We start from the raw sequence: 16,487 nt of genomic DNA on the forward strand, positions 1-16,487 counted from the left end.
GATACGTGTTTAAAATTCATATGTGTACGTATATTTATATTCTCAAATTGGAAGACACTCCCGCAGGGGTGTGAGGGGAGCGGGGGAGGTTCTGGAAGCCGGGTCCGGGGAGGACCGGAACTGGAGAAGGACGCTGGAGGGCAGGCGGGCGAGGATAGGTGTCTCACCTGTGGCCACTTTCTCAGGCCCAGCCGAGCAGGTGCTGGGTGGCGCCACCGAGTCTGACCTGGCGGCTGCGGTGTTTCCGGCCCTGACACGGAGTCCATCACCAGTGAGCGGTGAGCGCGGGGTAGGGGTGGAGGATGGGGGGAGAGGCATCCTGGGGATCTCAGCTCGAACCCTGCCACGTTCCCGCATCCTCGGCAGCGGTCCCGGCCCTGGAGCCTCCTTCCTCCTGGGCTGGGGCCCTGCAGCCGGCCAGGGCAGCTCTGGACACCACCCGCGCCCTGCCCGCGTCATCCCCGTCCTGGACCTCATCCTAGTCCGCAGGTGGGCCCGTCCTTTGATCCGGGCACAGTACCAGGGCCGTCGTTGTTGTTGATAATCATACCCCCAGGGAAGCAGGCTCTGGCTGTGGCACTTGGGCGCAGCCGGTCACCCGACCCACGCCTCCCTTCAGGCCTGTCGCCTGACCTGTCGTCAGCCCCTCCGGCGCCCTGCACGACAGGCCACCCTGCGTGGGGCTGGACCCGGGTGGGGCAAGGGCGGGAGGAGGGAGGACAGGTCGCTGCCCACCCCCGTCCTTTCCTCTGGGCGGGGAGGCGGGGGGACTGCGCAGACGCCAGCCCCGGGTCGCCCCCAGCCTCGGTGACCCTCGTGGGGTCGGCTCGGATGGCCAGGGGATCTGACCCGGGCGGAGGGTCTCGTGCACGGGCTCCCTGGCTTTGCGGGGGAAGCTGTGTGGCCGGGGCGGGGCCTTTCGACAGCTGCACTGTCACTGGGAGCGGGGGACCGTTTGCAAGTTTTGGACGACGACCTAGAGTAGCAGCAGCGTCAAGGGAAGGAGGCACCCTTCGGAGGGGACTTTTCGCGGCGGAGCCCGGGCGGCCCTTCGGGGTCCGGCCGGTGGAGGCCGAGCGCCACCTGCTGGCCGGCGCGAGGAAGGCAGTTCGCGAGCGGGGTCTTTGGGGCCCGGGGCTTGGGGGCTTGGAACCCGAGTTAATCAGCGGGAGAGTAAGGGGAGAAATCACCGGGGAGACACAAGCTTTTGAAAATGAATGATGATGTCATGAAAGCCTACTTCTCTAGCATGTGTACAGTCGTTTCCACCTGGGACTCTTATTTCATGTTTACTACTTCATAACTTGGATACGATCCCCTTTTGCAAACTAGTATCTACCGCCAACTCTGCAGTAGGTGCTGTCCCGGATTTTAATAAAAGTATCAGACATGATCCCGGGCCTCAAAGAGCTTATAACCAGATTGTGGAGAAAAAAGAAATGTGAAGTCCAAGGAAAGCCGGAACGTTTTCCCATCTCTTTCCTCAAGTTTCTGTTTAATTTAATTTTATTGTTTCTGAATTGCTTAATAACCTTAGCCAGGACCTCCTATGTTATGTTAAAGGAATAGGGGTGAGTGAGGGTGGACATCCTTGTCTTATTCCAGACCTTAATGAGAACAGGTCAAACTCTGTCTGTTATGTGTGACCTGGCTCTAGGATTTTGCTGTAATATATAGTCTTTATCAGTTTTAGGAAGAACCCTTCAACTGTTACGGGTTTTTTATTTTGAGAATTTTAAATCATAATTTGGGGGTGAATTTGGTAAAATAGTTTTACTGTATTTATTGATACAATTTCTCTAATGTATGACACTAATTTTTCTGATGGTAACTACCTTTACATTTCTGCACTAAATCCTACCTGAACATGATGTATTATTACTTTTTATAGACACCGTTGGGTTCTGTTAGGCCACATTTTACTTGGAATTTTTGAGAATGAAATTGAGCTGTGGTATCTTATGCAGTTCTTACCTAATTTTGGAATCAAGGTCACGCTGACCTCAAACAATAAATGTGCGGGTCAGATTGCATTTACTTTTAGTCCTCAAAGCCATGGATAAATCCTCAGAGCTGGGCAGACATGTGGTCTCTCAATCCTACAGAAACTGGACTCAGAGATGTGACCTGAGTGAACAAGGGTACACAGCAGTCAGTGGACAGAGCAATTCAGCCCAGTGTTTTACTGGAATGGAGAAGGGGCTTCTGAATTTAATAGGAAATAGCATTCTTGTTAATAAAAAGCTGTACCGTGGAGCTTTTTTAAAAAAATTCAAGGATCATTATTTATGAGGCTCGCTCTCCACAGTGTGGGCACACAGCTCCAGGACCACCCAAATAGTCAAATAGCCTGACTCACCGCCCACCCTTCCCTTTCTGTCGCTCTCTGCTGGTGGAGAAGCGCCTCCAGGCTCTGAGTGTCCTTCTGGAGATGGTTCTGACAAGGCTTTGAATGTCCTTCTATTTCATCATAAAGATAATTTGGGACAGAGGCAGCAAGATCTGCTGAGAAGCTTAGCAGCAGGTGTTGTGTTCAGTGCCAACTACTGACGTAGGCACTCTGAGGGGTACCATCCTGAGGTCACAAGAACATCAGGGAACCCTGCAGAGGACACGTGGAGCGAGCTGATTCAGAGTGAGGGGCGTGCACACATCTGTGGCCGTCCTGGGTGAGGGTGCCAGGCTCAGCAAGTTAGGGGCATGGGCCCAATAGGAATGGAAGACAAGGTTTTGAACCATGTGAAGCAGGACATTGCAACGGAGACCACCATGCAGAACCCTTGAAGGCCTGCAATCTCAGCTAAGGTATAGACTAAAAAAAATATTACTCACTAACCCAGGAAGATGGTAAGAAAGTCTGTCTGTCAGCCTGAGCGCAGGCGGGGAAAGAAATATCGCCCTTGAAAATTCATAGCCGTAGATCTGCCCTCATGGGGAAGTGGGGGTTCAAATATATACTACCCAGTTAGTTTCAGAAATTCTAATGCTGATAAATTAACATAAAAATGGATCCTGGCTGGTGATGCTTCTGGGGTGTTTGGCAGTAGCAAATACAAAACTTCTCGAGAGAAAAGCCCTCCATACAGACCGCGAAGAATTCTCATATTTAATGGCTTGCTGAAAGTAAGTTTACAATTAAAAAAATTTTAAACCACTGGAAAACAATTTACCATGTGAGAAAGAGTCAGTAGATAGAATGAAGAGAAAGATTAGGAACAAGAGAACTATAAAGGATGAAAGTGACTAAAATGATTAAAGAAATCAAAGAACTAATTGAAAACATAAGACAATCCCAAGATAATAGTTATTGAAATTGAAAACAATGCAAAAGTTAAAACCCAGGTGAAAAACCACTGGAGCATTTCTATACACTAACAATGAACAATCTGAAAAGGAAATTAAGAAAACAATTCCATTTACAATAACATCAAAAAGGGATAAATACTTAGGAATTAACATAACCAAGGAGGCAAAAGACTAGTACAATTAAAAGTACAAAACATTGCTGAAGAAATTAAAGAAGACATTAAAAAATGGAAAGATATCCCATGCTCATGAATAGGAGAACTTAATATTGTTAAAATGACAATACCACCTAAAGCAATCTACAGATTGAGGCAATCCCTGACAAATCACAATGGTGTTTTTTGCAGAAAAAGAAAAATCCATCCTAAAATTCATATGGAATCTTAAGGGACCCTTAAGCTAAAACAATCTTGAGAAAGAAGAACAAAGTTGGAGAACTTACAGTTCCTGATTTCAAAACACTATAAAGCTCCAGTCATCAAAACAGTGTGGTATTGGCATGAGCACAAGCATAATGATCAATGGCATAGGCTAGAGAACCCAGAAATAAACTCTCACATATGTGGTCAAATGATCAACAAGGATGCCAAGACCATTCAATAAGGAAAGGACAGGCTTTGCAACAAACGGTGCTGGGGAAATTGGATAGCCATATGCAAAAGAACGAAGTTGGACCCTTACCTAACACCATATACAAAAATTAACTCAAAATGCACTAAAGATGATAAACATAAGAGCTAAAACTATAAAACTCTTAGAAGAAAACATATGGCATAAGCTTCACAAAACTGGATGTAGCAGTGATTTCTTGGACATGACACCAAAGGCACAGGCAAAAATAAAATAAAATAAAAATAGACAAATTGGACTTCATGAAAATTTAAAACTTTGTGTATCAATGGAGGCTATCAACCGAGTGAAAAAGCAACCTATGGAATGGGAGAAAATATTTGCAAGTCATATATCTGTTAAGGGATTAATATCCAAAATATATAAAAGGGATTAATATCCAAAGTATATAAAAGGCTCCCAAAACTCAACAACAGCAACAACAACAGCAAAAACAGCCCAATTCAAAAATGGGCAAAGGACTTGCATAGACATTTGTCCAAAGAAAATATGTGAATAGCCAATAAACCTTGAAAAGATGATCAATATCACTAATCATTAGGGAAATGCAAATCAGAATCACAGTGAGCTATCACTTGACATCCATTAGGATGGCAGCTATCAAAAAAAAAATGCACCAAACCCGACCCCCCCCCCCAAAAAAAGAGCAAGTATTGGGGAAGATGTAGAGAAGTTGGAATTCTTATGCACTGTTGGTGAGAATGTAAATGATACAGCTGCTGTGAAAAACAGTATGGCAGCTCCTCCAAAACTAAACAATCGAATTACCATACGTTCCGGCAATTCCACTTCTGGGTATACACCCAAAAAACTTGAAGCAAGGTCTCAAAGAGATACTGCATGCCTGTATTCATAGCAGCATTATTTACAATAGCTAAAATGTGGAAGCAACCCATGTGTCCATCAACAGATGAAGAGAAGGCAAAATGTGGTCTATACATACAAAGGAATGTTATTCAGCCTTAAGAAGGAAGGAAATTCTGACACATGCTACAACATGGGTGAATCTTGAGGACATCATGCTAAGTGAAATAAGCCAGTCACAGAAAGACAAATGCTGTATGATTCCATTTATGTGCAGTACTTAGAGTAATCAAAATCATAGAGACAGAAAGTAAGGAGGGTGGGTGCCAGAGGCTTGGGGGAGGGGAAAAGAGGGAGTTATTGTTTAATGGGTATAAAGTTTCCATTTTGCAAGATGAAAAGAGTTCTGAAGATGGATAGTGGTGATGGTTGCACAACAATATGAATGTACTTAGTACCACTGAACTATACACTTAAATGTACTTAAGATGGTAAATTTTATGTTTTGTGGGAGATAGATCTGAGGAAATATCCCAGAACGTAGCACAAAGAGATAAAGATATCACAAATATGAAATCAAGGCCGGAGACACAGAGGATAGAATGAGAAGATCCAACACAGGACAGACTTTACTGAGGGTCGTGGCAATGGAGGGGAGTGAGCAAGCAACTTGAACATTAGACATGTCTAAATAGTAGACAAGCCTTTAGTCAAGCTGGCTGGCCACACATATATCCGTCCTAAAACTTGAGAAGAAAAAGTTCAACAACACAAGACAAAGAGTTCACAGATGAAGTAATAGAGTGGCCTTTAAACATACGAAGATAGTCAACTTCATTCATAATAAGTGCACGTGGATACAACATGAGATATCAGTTCTCACCTAGCAGATGGACAAAAGTCCAAAAGTGGTCACGTACTGTGTTGACAAATCCTGTACATTGTTGATAATAAAGTGGTACAACCCCTATGCAGAGGAATTGGATGATATCTAGCAAAATTATATATGCATTTACACTTTGACCCTGCCATCTCACTCCTAGGAATCTATCGCAAAATCACAATGCAAAAGTATGAAATAATAGATGCTCCAAATTAATAGATTTGGCATTATTTTTTTTTAATTTTATTTATTTAGTTAGTTGCGCTGGGTCTTAGTGGCGGCACGTGGGCTCCTTAGTTGTGGCGTGCGAACTCTTAGTTGCAGCACGCATACCCTGGGTCCAGTGTGCAGATTTGCAAGCACTCCCCTCCCTGGGACCCCGGGAACCCTCCCCTGCGCCAGTGAGCAGCGTCCCCTCCTCAAGGCTTCTGGGTCTTAACCATTCCAACCATTCCAGCCTTCCTCCCCGTGCCCTCAGCCAGGGAGGGGCATGCTTCCTGCAGTCACTACCTCCCTGCTGCCTCCTTAGAGTTCTTTTTTTGCTTTTTCGGTTACCTAGTTAACCCTTGACCCTGGGTTGACAATTGTATTCTCTCTGTGGAAGTTCCTGCCTGGACTCTGGCTGGTCCACTGGGCCCAACCCCTCAACCTCCCTGTACAACGTGGAGCCTGTACTGCTCAGAGGAGAAACTCCAATGGCTCACCAGCTCTTGGTTCGAAAGGGTACATGCACCGTGATGTTCACTGCAGTGCTCTTTACAATAGCCAAGACGTGGAAGCAACCTGAGTGTCCATCGACAGATGAAGGGATAAAGAAGATGTGAGATATATATATATATATATATACATACACACACACACACACACACACACACACACACACACACAATAGAATATTACTCAGCGATAGAAAAAAATGAAATAATGCCATTTTCAGCAACATGGATAGACCTAGAGATGATCATACTAAGTGAAGTAAGCCAGAGAAAGACAAATATCATATGATATCAATTATATGTGGAATCTTAAAAAATGATACAAATGAACTTATTAACAAAACAGAAACAGACTCATAGACTTAGAGAATGAACATATGGTTACTGCGGGGGGAAGGATGGGGGAGAGGGATAGATTGGGAGTTTGAGATTCACATGTACACACTACTATATGTAAAATAGATAACCAACAAGGACCTACTGTATAGCACAGGGAACTCGACTCAATATTCTGTAATAACATAAATGGGAAAAGAATTTGAAAAAGAATAAATACATGTATACGTATAACTGAATCACTTTGCTGTACACCTGAAACTAACACAACGTTGTTAATCAACTACACTCCAATATGAAATAAAAATTTAAAAATAAATTAATAAACGGCAAAAAATAAATAAAATAGAATTTTAGTGATATATTGGTCCTATATTGCTGCATAAGTAAGCCCCCCAAAACTTAGCAGCTTAAGACAGCAAGTGTTTCTCACCTTGTACGGTTTCTGAGGGTCGGGAATCAGGAGTGGCTTTGTTCGGTGGCTCTGGACCAAGACTCTTGACTCAAGGCTGACAACGCTGGAGAATCAGCTTCCAGACTCCCTTGTGTGGTTGCCTCTGTTCCTCACCGGCTTTTGGCCAGAGACCCCGGGGCCTCTCCGTAGGACTGCTCACAACAGGGCAGCTGGCTTTCCCCAGGGCGAGGCATGGAGAGAACGTCCAAGACAGAAGCTGCAGCCTTGACTCACCAAATCTCGGCAGTGACGGACCACCACCTTCGGTCACACAGACCAACCCGGGTACAAAGTGGGGGGGGGGACCAGCAGGGTGTGGGTGTGAACAGCAGAAGGCGGGGTCCCTGGGGCCATCTTGGAGGGTGGCTGCAAGGTCTTTTTATTAAGAATGTTGGCTGGGGCGTGGGGGGGGTGGGGTAGGATCAGGGCCAGCCTGGGGGTCCTGATTCCTTTGCTGCCGCTGACAGTGGAGAGGACGCACAGTCTGAGCAGGAGCTGGAATCCAGAGGTCCCACAAGGAGGAAATGGCCAACTTCCTACCACAGGCACCATTTTAGAAGGTCTTTGGAAACATTTGGTGGAAATGGCAGTGATAATTTTGGCCGTGTGACTCCTCCAGTCTATCTTGCTGTGTCACTAAAACTTTCAATTTAGGAACTATGCTGGCATTTCCTCCAGCTGATAAGATGTCTAAGATGTCAATGGACTACATGTGTATTTTTTAGTTGCAGCCAATACATTTTAAACTTATTAACAAGACCACAATTAACTTGGTTTTTTGAACTCAAGAAAAAATAGCATATTAAGTAACTACATATCGTAGAGCATCATAACTCATTGGATCATTTTACTTTTCCCAAATATTATTCCCACCTGGTTCAATACCTGGCTATAAGCAGAACCTTGAAGTGAGGTAAATAATATTTTCACTTCTACAATGGGAGGGATAATTTTGGCATATCCAAAAGACTAGATAGATAGATAGATAGATAGATAGATAGATAGACAGAGATAGGAAACCATACTATTAAATATTTTGGACTTGAGATGATTATTCTATTGATAAATGGAATGGCAAGGTATAACAGCCAAGGATAAAATTCAGTTCTTCCTTCCCCCTGCCCAGCTATCATATGTATTTTAATTACTGGAAACATATTATACACAATTGATAGTGTTCTTCAATCTCACCATTGAAAGTGACACCCTTCAAGTCCAAGTGATCGGTTGAAGTAGATAAAAGGACCAAAGTTCTGGAAATGTTGAAAGTGGCCCTTGGGCCATTTCCACACCTTTATACCCAGGAAGGGGGTAGCTTTTGTGTGGCATCTAGATAAAGACAAGGGACTTGAATTCTAAGTCTTATGTTGATATGCAATCTAAAAATAGTATATATTGATTCTTATACACTTCAACATTTTCTGTGTAAGGCCTTTACATTCTTAGTTATAGGCAAGAGCCCAAGTTTTCTGAGATTCCATAGCCAAACCATCAGTGAAATAGGAGGAAAAAAAGAAAAAAAAAAACAACTCTTACTGGAAGCCATATGCAAGAGAGAGATAGTGACAATGTCTGAAAAGAAAGCCATTTCTATTTTTTACATCTTTTTCACTACAGTAAGGGTGTAAATTTTAACTGACATTTCCCAACGAAGAAAATCATTCTGGGGGGGGGGGGGGCGGAAAATGGAGGCAATTACGCACCAAAAGTATGTTGAAGGCTTCAATGTTAAGGGAAAATATCTACTTGATTTCAAATATTTTCAACCAAGACAGTCTCTTGCCCCAGACTAATCCTCACAGGAGCTGCGTGGAACACAGAGCTTCTGGGCAGCCCGTGGGAGAAGATGGGGCTGCAAGCATTCGACCCTTGGTGCTGGCGCCCCCCCAGCCCCGGGAGGTGTGGGCAAGCACGTGCACTAACTAGGTCTCAGTCTCACTAGAAGCAAAGCGAGCGATCCTTTCAGCTCCATCATGCTCCCTGTAAGTCTCCTGCCCTGGGAGATGAACGGCTCTCTAAAATCAGGCTGGACGCATCCAGCATGTAACAGAGCTATTTTTCCATCAGTTTTTCTGCCGTGATGGAATCATAGGAGAGGATTTATTTGTCTTCCTTGTCCCTGTGGTGATCCGTGACAGTTTGTATTTTCCGAAAATGACGGCAAAAACATTTCTGGACCCACGTGCTCGTCTAGAACTTTGTCACTCCTGCATCAAGAGGTGGAGTCTGCCTTCTGGCCCTGAGCCTGGGCTGGACTTTGTGAATGCGACGGGGGGAGGAGCTCTGTGAACTCCAGGGCCAGGTCATAAGAGGTGATATACCTTCTGCCTGATACTCTCTCTCTCTCAGTCTCAGGACATTCACCCTGGGTATGTAGCTGCCATTTTGTGAGGAAGCCCAAGCTGCAGAGAGAGAGAGCCTGTGTAGGGGTTGCACCTACAGCTGCCACCCCAGCTGACACCACGTCACCCATCAGACCTGTGAGCAAGAAAGCCCTTGAGAGGCCTCCAGCCCTGCCACCATCTGACCACAACTGCATGGGAGACCCTAAGTAGGAACACCTGGCTGAGCTAGTCAATCCCAGGACTGTGATAAAAATATTTATAAAATATATACATATATATAAAAAATATATAATTGTTGCAGTTTTTGCCAATCAGTTTGGGGTGATTCCTTACATAGCAACTGATAACCTGAACATGATCTGAAGAGGTAAAACATCACACAGTTTAAGAATTATAATCTCCAAATTTTTGTTTGGTATAACCTCCTTAAAGGATTTTGAAAAACCGTCTCTGTGCTCACACAGCTTTTAGTTGTCACTTAAATTTTTGTTATAAGTTTGCAAAATAAATTTTCACACAAATTCATTGCACTACTCTCTTAAGTGTGTCTCCTGGAGTATCGGTGCAATTTGATAGCTGTGATTACCCGTATTTAAAATACAAGAACCATTTCTTCTTTAGAAGTCAAAAATTTCACAGTTTCTTTTTCTCCCTGAACTAGTATTTCTATTCTACTTCTCCCACAAAATTTTGTCCTAATGTAATTTATGTTTGCATTTTAAAATCATTTATTTATTACCCTATTACGCCTTTCTGCAGAAGAACATATATATATGCACATAGATATATTGAAATTATAAACATTTTTGTTTCCAGTTATCACAAATCCTTCTTCATGTTTAAATCCTTTAAACATTTTTATAAACATTAAATAATATTTTACAGGAAATACATTTCTTAATGATATTTTCAATTATTTTAAGTATCCATGGATGAATGTTACTTTTGTATAGAACGAGCCAGAGTTCAGCATGAATTTTAATCCCGGTATTTTTGTTTGAATAGATTTAAGTGCCAAGAAACCTCACTCACACAAAGAAGTAGATGGAATTGGAAGCTGTTTTGATAGAACAACGTCATTGATTCTTTCAACTTCTTCCAAGTTATATGCTAGAAACTATGTAGCAATTCATTACCAAACTTTATTTTTAGTATTCTACCCCATGACAACTCGATTACATCTAGCTTCCATTTTATTGGTAACAAAGAACTGGGAATCACTGGGCTTGAACATTTCCCCAAAGATGTTCTAGGGAACAAAAGGAGGAGGGGGTTTAGATGGCCTTGGAAGACTTTCAGCCAACCTTCCATTTTTCATCCCACTTTCACCTCTGCCTCTAGGGGGCGTCCCTGGGCTCCCAGAGCCTTTCAGGGCGTTTGAGGGCCCCGCACATCACTTCTCTTCTCTTTAGGGGCCCGTTGGCAGGTACCCAGGATATAGATTGTTTCTCTGATAAGCCTCCTCACCTCTCTGGCCTTTCTGGATTACAATATTTGTTGAAACTTCTCCCCTGCTGTCATCTTCCTTCCTGAGCTCTTTGACCTTACAGGTTGATACGTCAGGATGGAGAAGAAAGAGGTGCATGTGTTCATTCTCCCGTTCCTGACTGGTAGTGAAGTAACTAGTAAACAGAAAGCGCGAGTACTGAGACTTAACCCAATGAGTGTCTTCGCCCTGAAGACCAGCCTCGGGTGGCTCTCCTCCTCTGGAATCATTTGAACAGGAACCCCATCGTTTTTTTTAATGTGCTCAATGGTGGATTTGCTTTATTGATATTTCCAGAAGTCCTTTGGAGGAAAGGCCTTAATTAAGCAAGGCCCTTTACAGGATGGAATACTGTCCTACACATTGCTTGGGGTAAAAAGGATTCGGGGTGGGATATATTTGGAAGAGATTGCACATCATTTTCTCTTCTTGGAGTTTCAAAATATACATTGAAAGCTCTAAGAAATTGTGTAACAAAAAAACCTAAAGACTGTCATACAGAATGAAGTCAGAAAAACAAATATCATGTATTAATGCATATATGTGGAATCTAGAAAAATGGTACAGATGAACCTGTTTGCAGGGCAGAAATAGAGACACAGATGCAGAGAACAAACGTATGGACACCAAGCGGGGAAAGCAGCGGGGGTGGTGGTGGTGGGATGAACTGGGAGATTGGGATTGACATGTAGACACTAATATGTATAAAATGGATAACTAATAAGAACCTGCTGTATAAAATAAAATTTAAAAAAAAACTATCTGATTGGACTTTCTGAACTTATCGGACTGCGAATCCAGTTTTTTGTGTAATACCTGCCAACATCCTCACCTAACCAGCCTTCCACAAACATCCCAAGGGAAAGGCTGAACTAAGTGATACATCTGGTAACTGATTTTGGCCAGAAACTGTTTCTCAGAAAGCCCCCTTTCAACTGGATCCTGGATGTGGTGAGGCCGCAGGCCCTGTGCAGCTCTCTGCTTTGTGAGCATCCTATGGACCTTCAGCCCACGTGTGTGACGAGCTGGATTGACTCTCGACCTCCGGGTTTGAAGGCTCCACGGATGGCAGAGGGACAAAGCAACGGGCCTTTCATTTGTGACTTTGACATGTGCGCTTTTGGGGATATTGGGAATGTTGTAATTTTCCAGTGCAAACGTTGACACTTTGTTTCTGGGTCACAGAGAAAACACCACCTTTCATCACCAATTACTGTTTTCCTCAAATCCATGCTATTTTTGTCCGGTTTCCTTTGAAAGACCAGAACAAATGCTAAGCCTTTGATTTCTCCACTTGTCATTCGAATTCATGGTACAGATTTTAAAGTCTTACCTTATGTTCAAGTCATCCTTCGGAAACGTGACTTGCTCCCCAATGTTACCTCTTTTCCCAGCCCTTGTCACACTGCTATAGTCACAGCTCTTACCTTTTTCATGATCGTGTAAGTGACTGACGCTTACTTGGATCGTCATCAATATCTTCTATACGCTGTTTAATTTTCAAGGCCAGCCACACTCTCACTTTTGCTGTCATTTCACTCCCATCAAATCCCTCTTTATCTATTTAAATTTTACATGAAAATTTGACTTCACATAATCTTTGATAGTCTGTGCTCCAAATAATGGTAATTCCTTTTAAGCCAGTGCATAATAATACATTCTTCTATTTTTTTCAAGGCTGCCAGAAGAAGATTAATTTAGACAATGTTGAGATTAATGCTGCTGCAAGTCAAAACAAGTTGCAACATGCTGGAAAACACTCTGAGTCCCATTTTTAATTTACAAATTAAGGGTGTTAAGACTTGAATCTTTTAAGGTCTCTTTGGAGAGCTTTATACTTCTGTATGTTGCTAAAGCTCAAGACTCTTGGGCTTCCATAAGTCATGCAATAACATTCTTAATCGCTTATCAGTCATTAAATTTTTCTAAAATTCTTGAGATTCAGTTATCTTTCAACTTATTGCAGCTCTTTCAGTAATAAATTCCGTTAACTTGCTACACACCAAGTTCAAGTTTGACCTTTGGCCCAGTGTCTTGCATACGGCAGTGGCTGCATGCACGAAGGTACAAGTGGACGCTCCCTTGGGTTGTGGTAAGCTTTAAAGGATACCCCAGGCAATTATACTTCAATAGAAGATATTGGGCCAAGAAAGTATAGCATGTGAGGAAGAAGAGAGCACGCACCTGAGCATGGGAGGAAGTGAGGACAAACTCACAAAAATAAGGACCATCTGTGAATTTAGTTTCCTGAAGATCCTTGTAGTATTCAGGAAAAACGACGTAAACGGACAACTTTAGCTTAGAAATCAATTTGCACAGGAATAAATTGGGACCATGCTTTGAAGGGCCTTGAACGTCCATCCAAGATTACTAGAATTGGATACTTCGAATGACGGGGGAGTCAGCGCCACTCATGAGCAGGAGATGAACTCTGCGTTTTCAGAGGCTCCACTGGCGTTTGTGGGCAGGAATGAAGAGGGGAGAGGCGAGAGGCAGGTGATGGTGGTGGCTAGATTTAAGGTGGAGGGACCCTAAGGGGATGGTCTGGAGCGGCACTACCGAGAGGAGCTAAGAGCCTGGTGACTGATGGGACGAGGGGATGGGAGAGAGAGAGGAAGCGAAGGCTAACTCCATTTCTGAGCCTGAGTAACGGAGAGAATTATGGCCCCAGTGACAAGGAGGAAAACACAGGGGGGAGAGTTGGTTTGGGGGAATGGCCTTGAGCTCTGTTTTAGACAAGCTCTACGTGAGGTGACGGCCGACATCTGGGTGGAAACATTCAGCTGGCGCCGGAGGAGACGGAGGTCGGAATTCTAGGGCTTGCTGGGCACGGGCACGTTCTCCCCGTCACACCCATCAGGGTGCCAGGGCCTCCATCACAGCTGTTTTCTCCTTGCATCATCCCAAGGTAAAAGGTCCCGATTTTAGTCTGTTTCCAAATGACAACCTCTTGTGTTCACTCACTCCCAGCTCCTGATACCTTGGTTAAGGTTTCACGATTGCTGCAGCAGTCCAGACATAGAGGTACCCCTGGGGAGGTTTAGAGATATGATAAACCAAAAGAGTCTTTTCTTTCTGCAGTTTTCTTCTGATCGCAGAAATACGTGTTTTTAAAAATAACTCAAATCCAGAAATTTGTAATAAAACTCCAAACTCTTGCACATGTACAACAGGAGACATGTAATGCATACTCATACAAACCTTGCAATAAAAATTGGAAACAACCCAATATCCAGTAAGGTAAATAGATACGTTACACATGTTTATATAATAGAACACTATTCTGCAGTGAAAAGTAATGAATGGCAACTATGTACATCACCAGGGATAAACCTCACAGACAGCGTTTAACGAAAGAAGCAAGTCAAGGATAAACACTAGCAGTATGATTTTATTGATATGAGCTCAAAACCAGGTAAAATTGTTCAAGGATACATACATAAGTGGTAAAAGCATAAAGGTAAGCAAGGAAATGATTATCACAAAGGCAAGAGAGTGGTATTTGAGGGGTACTTCCAGTAGAGACACACACAGGAGACTTCTAAGATGAGGTCATGGGGTGGAGCCCCCAGTGATTAGTGCCCTGATAAAAGTCACAGGAGAGCTCACTTCCTACCCTACCCCTGCTCTCTGCCACACCACGATACAAGGAGCAGTCAGCGGTCTGTAACTTGGAAGAGGGTTCTCACCAGAACCCGGCCGTGCTGGCACCCTGATCTTGGACTTCCAAACTCCAGCACGATGAGACATAAATTTCTGTTGTTTATAAGCCTATGGTTAAGTCTATGTTTGTTTGTTACAGAAGCCCGAGCTAAGACAAAGATAAAACGAAGCTAAAAGTGGGGTTGAAGGCAAACCATCCTATGTAGCACCAAAATATTTGTAATAATACGACCACTTTGTAATTTCCTCATCTGTAAACTTGAGGGGCTGGACTAAATGACCAGAAAGATTTCTTCTCACTCTATGTGCTCATGTTCATCCCTTCAATACCTCCTAAATGGCTGCAAACTGAGCTCACATACATCATTGGAGGGGCAAGAAGGCATAGCTGGGGATACATTAACTCAGTGTTAGACCTGGCTTCCAATTTCCGCTCTAACCCATAATGGCTGTGAGCCACTGGGCAAGGTTTTTCACTTCTCTCAGCTTTAGTTCCCCATTTGTGAGACAGGAAAAGTATCTGCTTCTCAATATTATTGCAAAGATCAGGGAGCTAGTGACTAACATATAACAAGTAGCGGGGAAGTAGTACCCATTATCAAGGGAGGAAGCCCTCTTTCCTCCATCACATACTTTTAATAGATGAAGAAACTAGAGCCGACAAGTACATGGCCATCGGATAGACAGCAGGGGCAGGCCGTCCATAACTCCAGCCTTGTGACTCACTTCTGTGTTCTTTCACCTGTGACGTATTGACCAACCGACCCACCATTTCAGTGATGGGTCAAATCAGCTATCTGGCAAGGTCACATTTAAATACACACGTGCATGGGCACACGTGCACACACTCCCCCCTTCGCCAGCACCCGTTTAAACACGCTGCACTGGTTATGTTTATACCAAATGGACGGAGTTCAGTTCAGGAGATCTGGTCAGTGAGGACAGCAGAGCCAGACAGAGGGTTCGCTTCAAGATACACAAGGATTTAAAGGCCCAGATGGCCTGCAGATCTGGACTCCTTTACTGCCTGGTACTGCGGCTGCAGGGTTCACGGGGAGAGGACAGAAGAAGGTGATAGAGCTTCCGTGGGAAAACCCAGGACACATTCTCAGAGCCTGAAGACTCAGACGTGTTTAGTACTCTCCATTAACATTTTCTACAACGATGGAATATGGGAAACAGAAGCACCACAGACCCACGTAGGACAGAGTGATGAGTACTGGCGGAAATGAAGTCGGCACCGTGGTGGAAAAATCATCGGATTTGGAGTCAGAAAACCAGGGTTGGTGTCTTTGTTCTGTTTACTAGCTGAGTGACCTTGGGGGAGGGAGGGAAAGAGGGCTCTCAAACTCCCAAATCTTCAGTTTTCTCAAAATTAAGATAATGACAATAATGCCAGTAGTTTAGGGAACAGCTATAAAAATCTAACGCATTGTCGTCATGTAAAAGTTAAACGTCTGCGTCTCAGTCTCCTTATCTGTAAACTAGGGACGATGATAGCACTTACTTTATAGGCTTGTTAGGATTTAATCAGTTAATCCATGTGAAGTGCTTATAACAGTGTCTGGCTCAAGTAAGCACGCAAATTATTAGGCAGATGATTATATTAAACGAAACTGTCACCTACCACCATCTCGATGCACTGTCTATCCACTATTCCAGACGTGTCTATTGGTTTCTTGCCGTTAGTGACTAGTTGTCATTATGAAAGACAAAGAGTTCCATTTTGCCTATTTTCTTTTCTTTTCTTCTTAGGAGACAGTGACCAGAATCATTAAAAAAAAACAAAAACAAAAACAAAAAACCCAAAAAACCTCTACTGCAATAATGATTTTTTTAAATAGACATATATTACTTATCTATT

This window comes from Eschrichtius robustus, chromosome 15 (assembly GCF_028021215.1).
Source record: "Eschrichtius robustus isolate mEscRob2 chromosome 15, mEscRob2.pri, whole genome shotgun sequence".
Lineage (NCBI taxonomy): Eukaryota > Metazoa > Chordata > Mammalia > Artiodactyla > Eschrichtiidae > Eschrichtius > Eschrichtius robustus.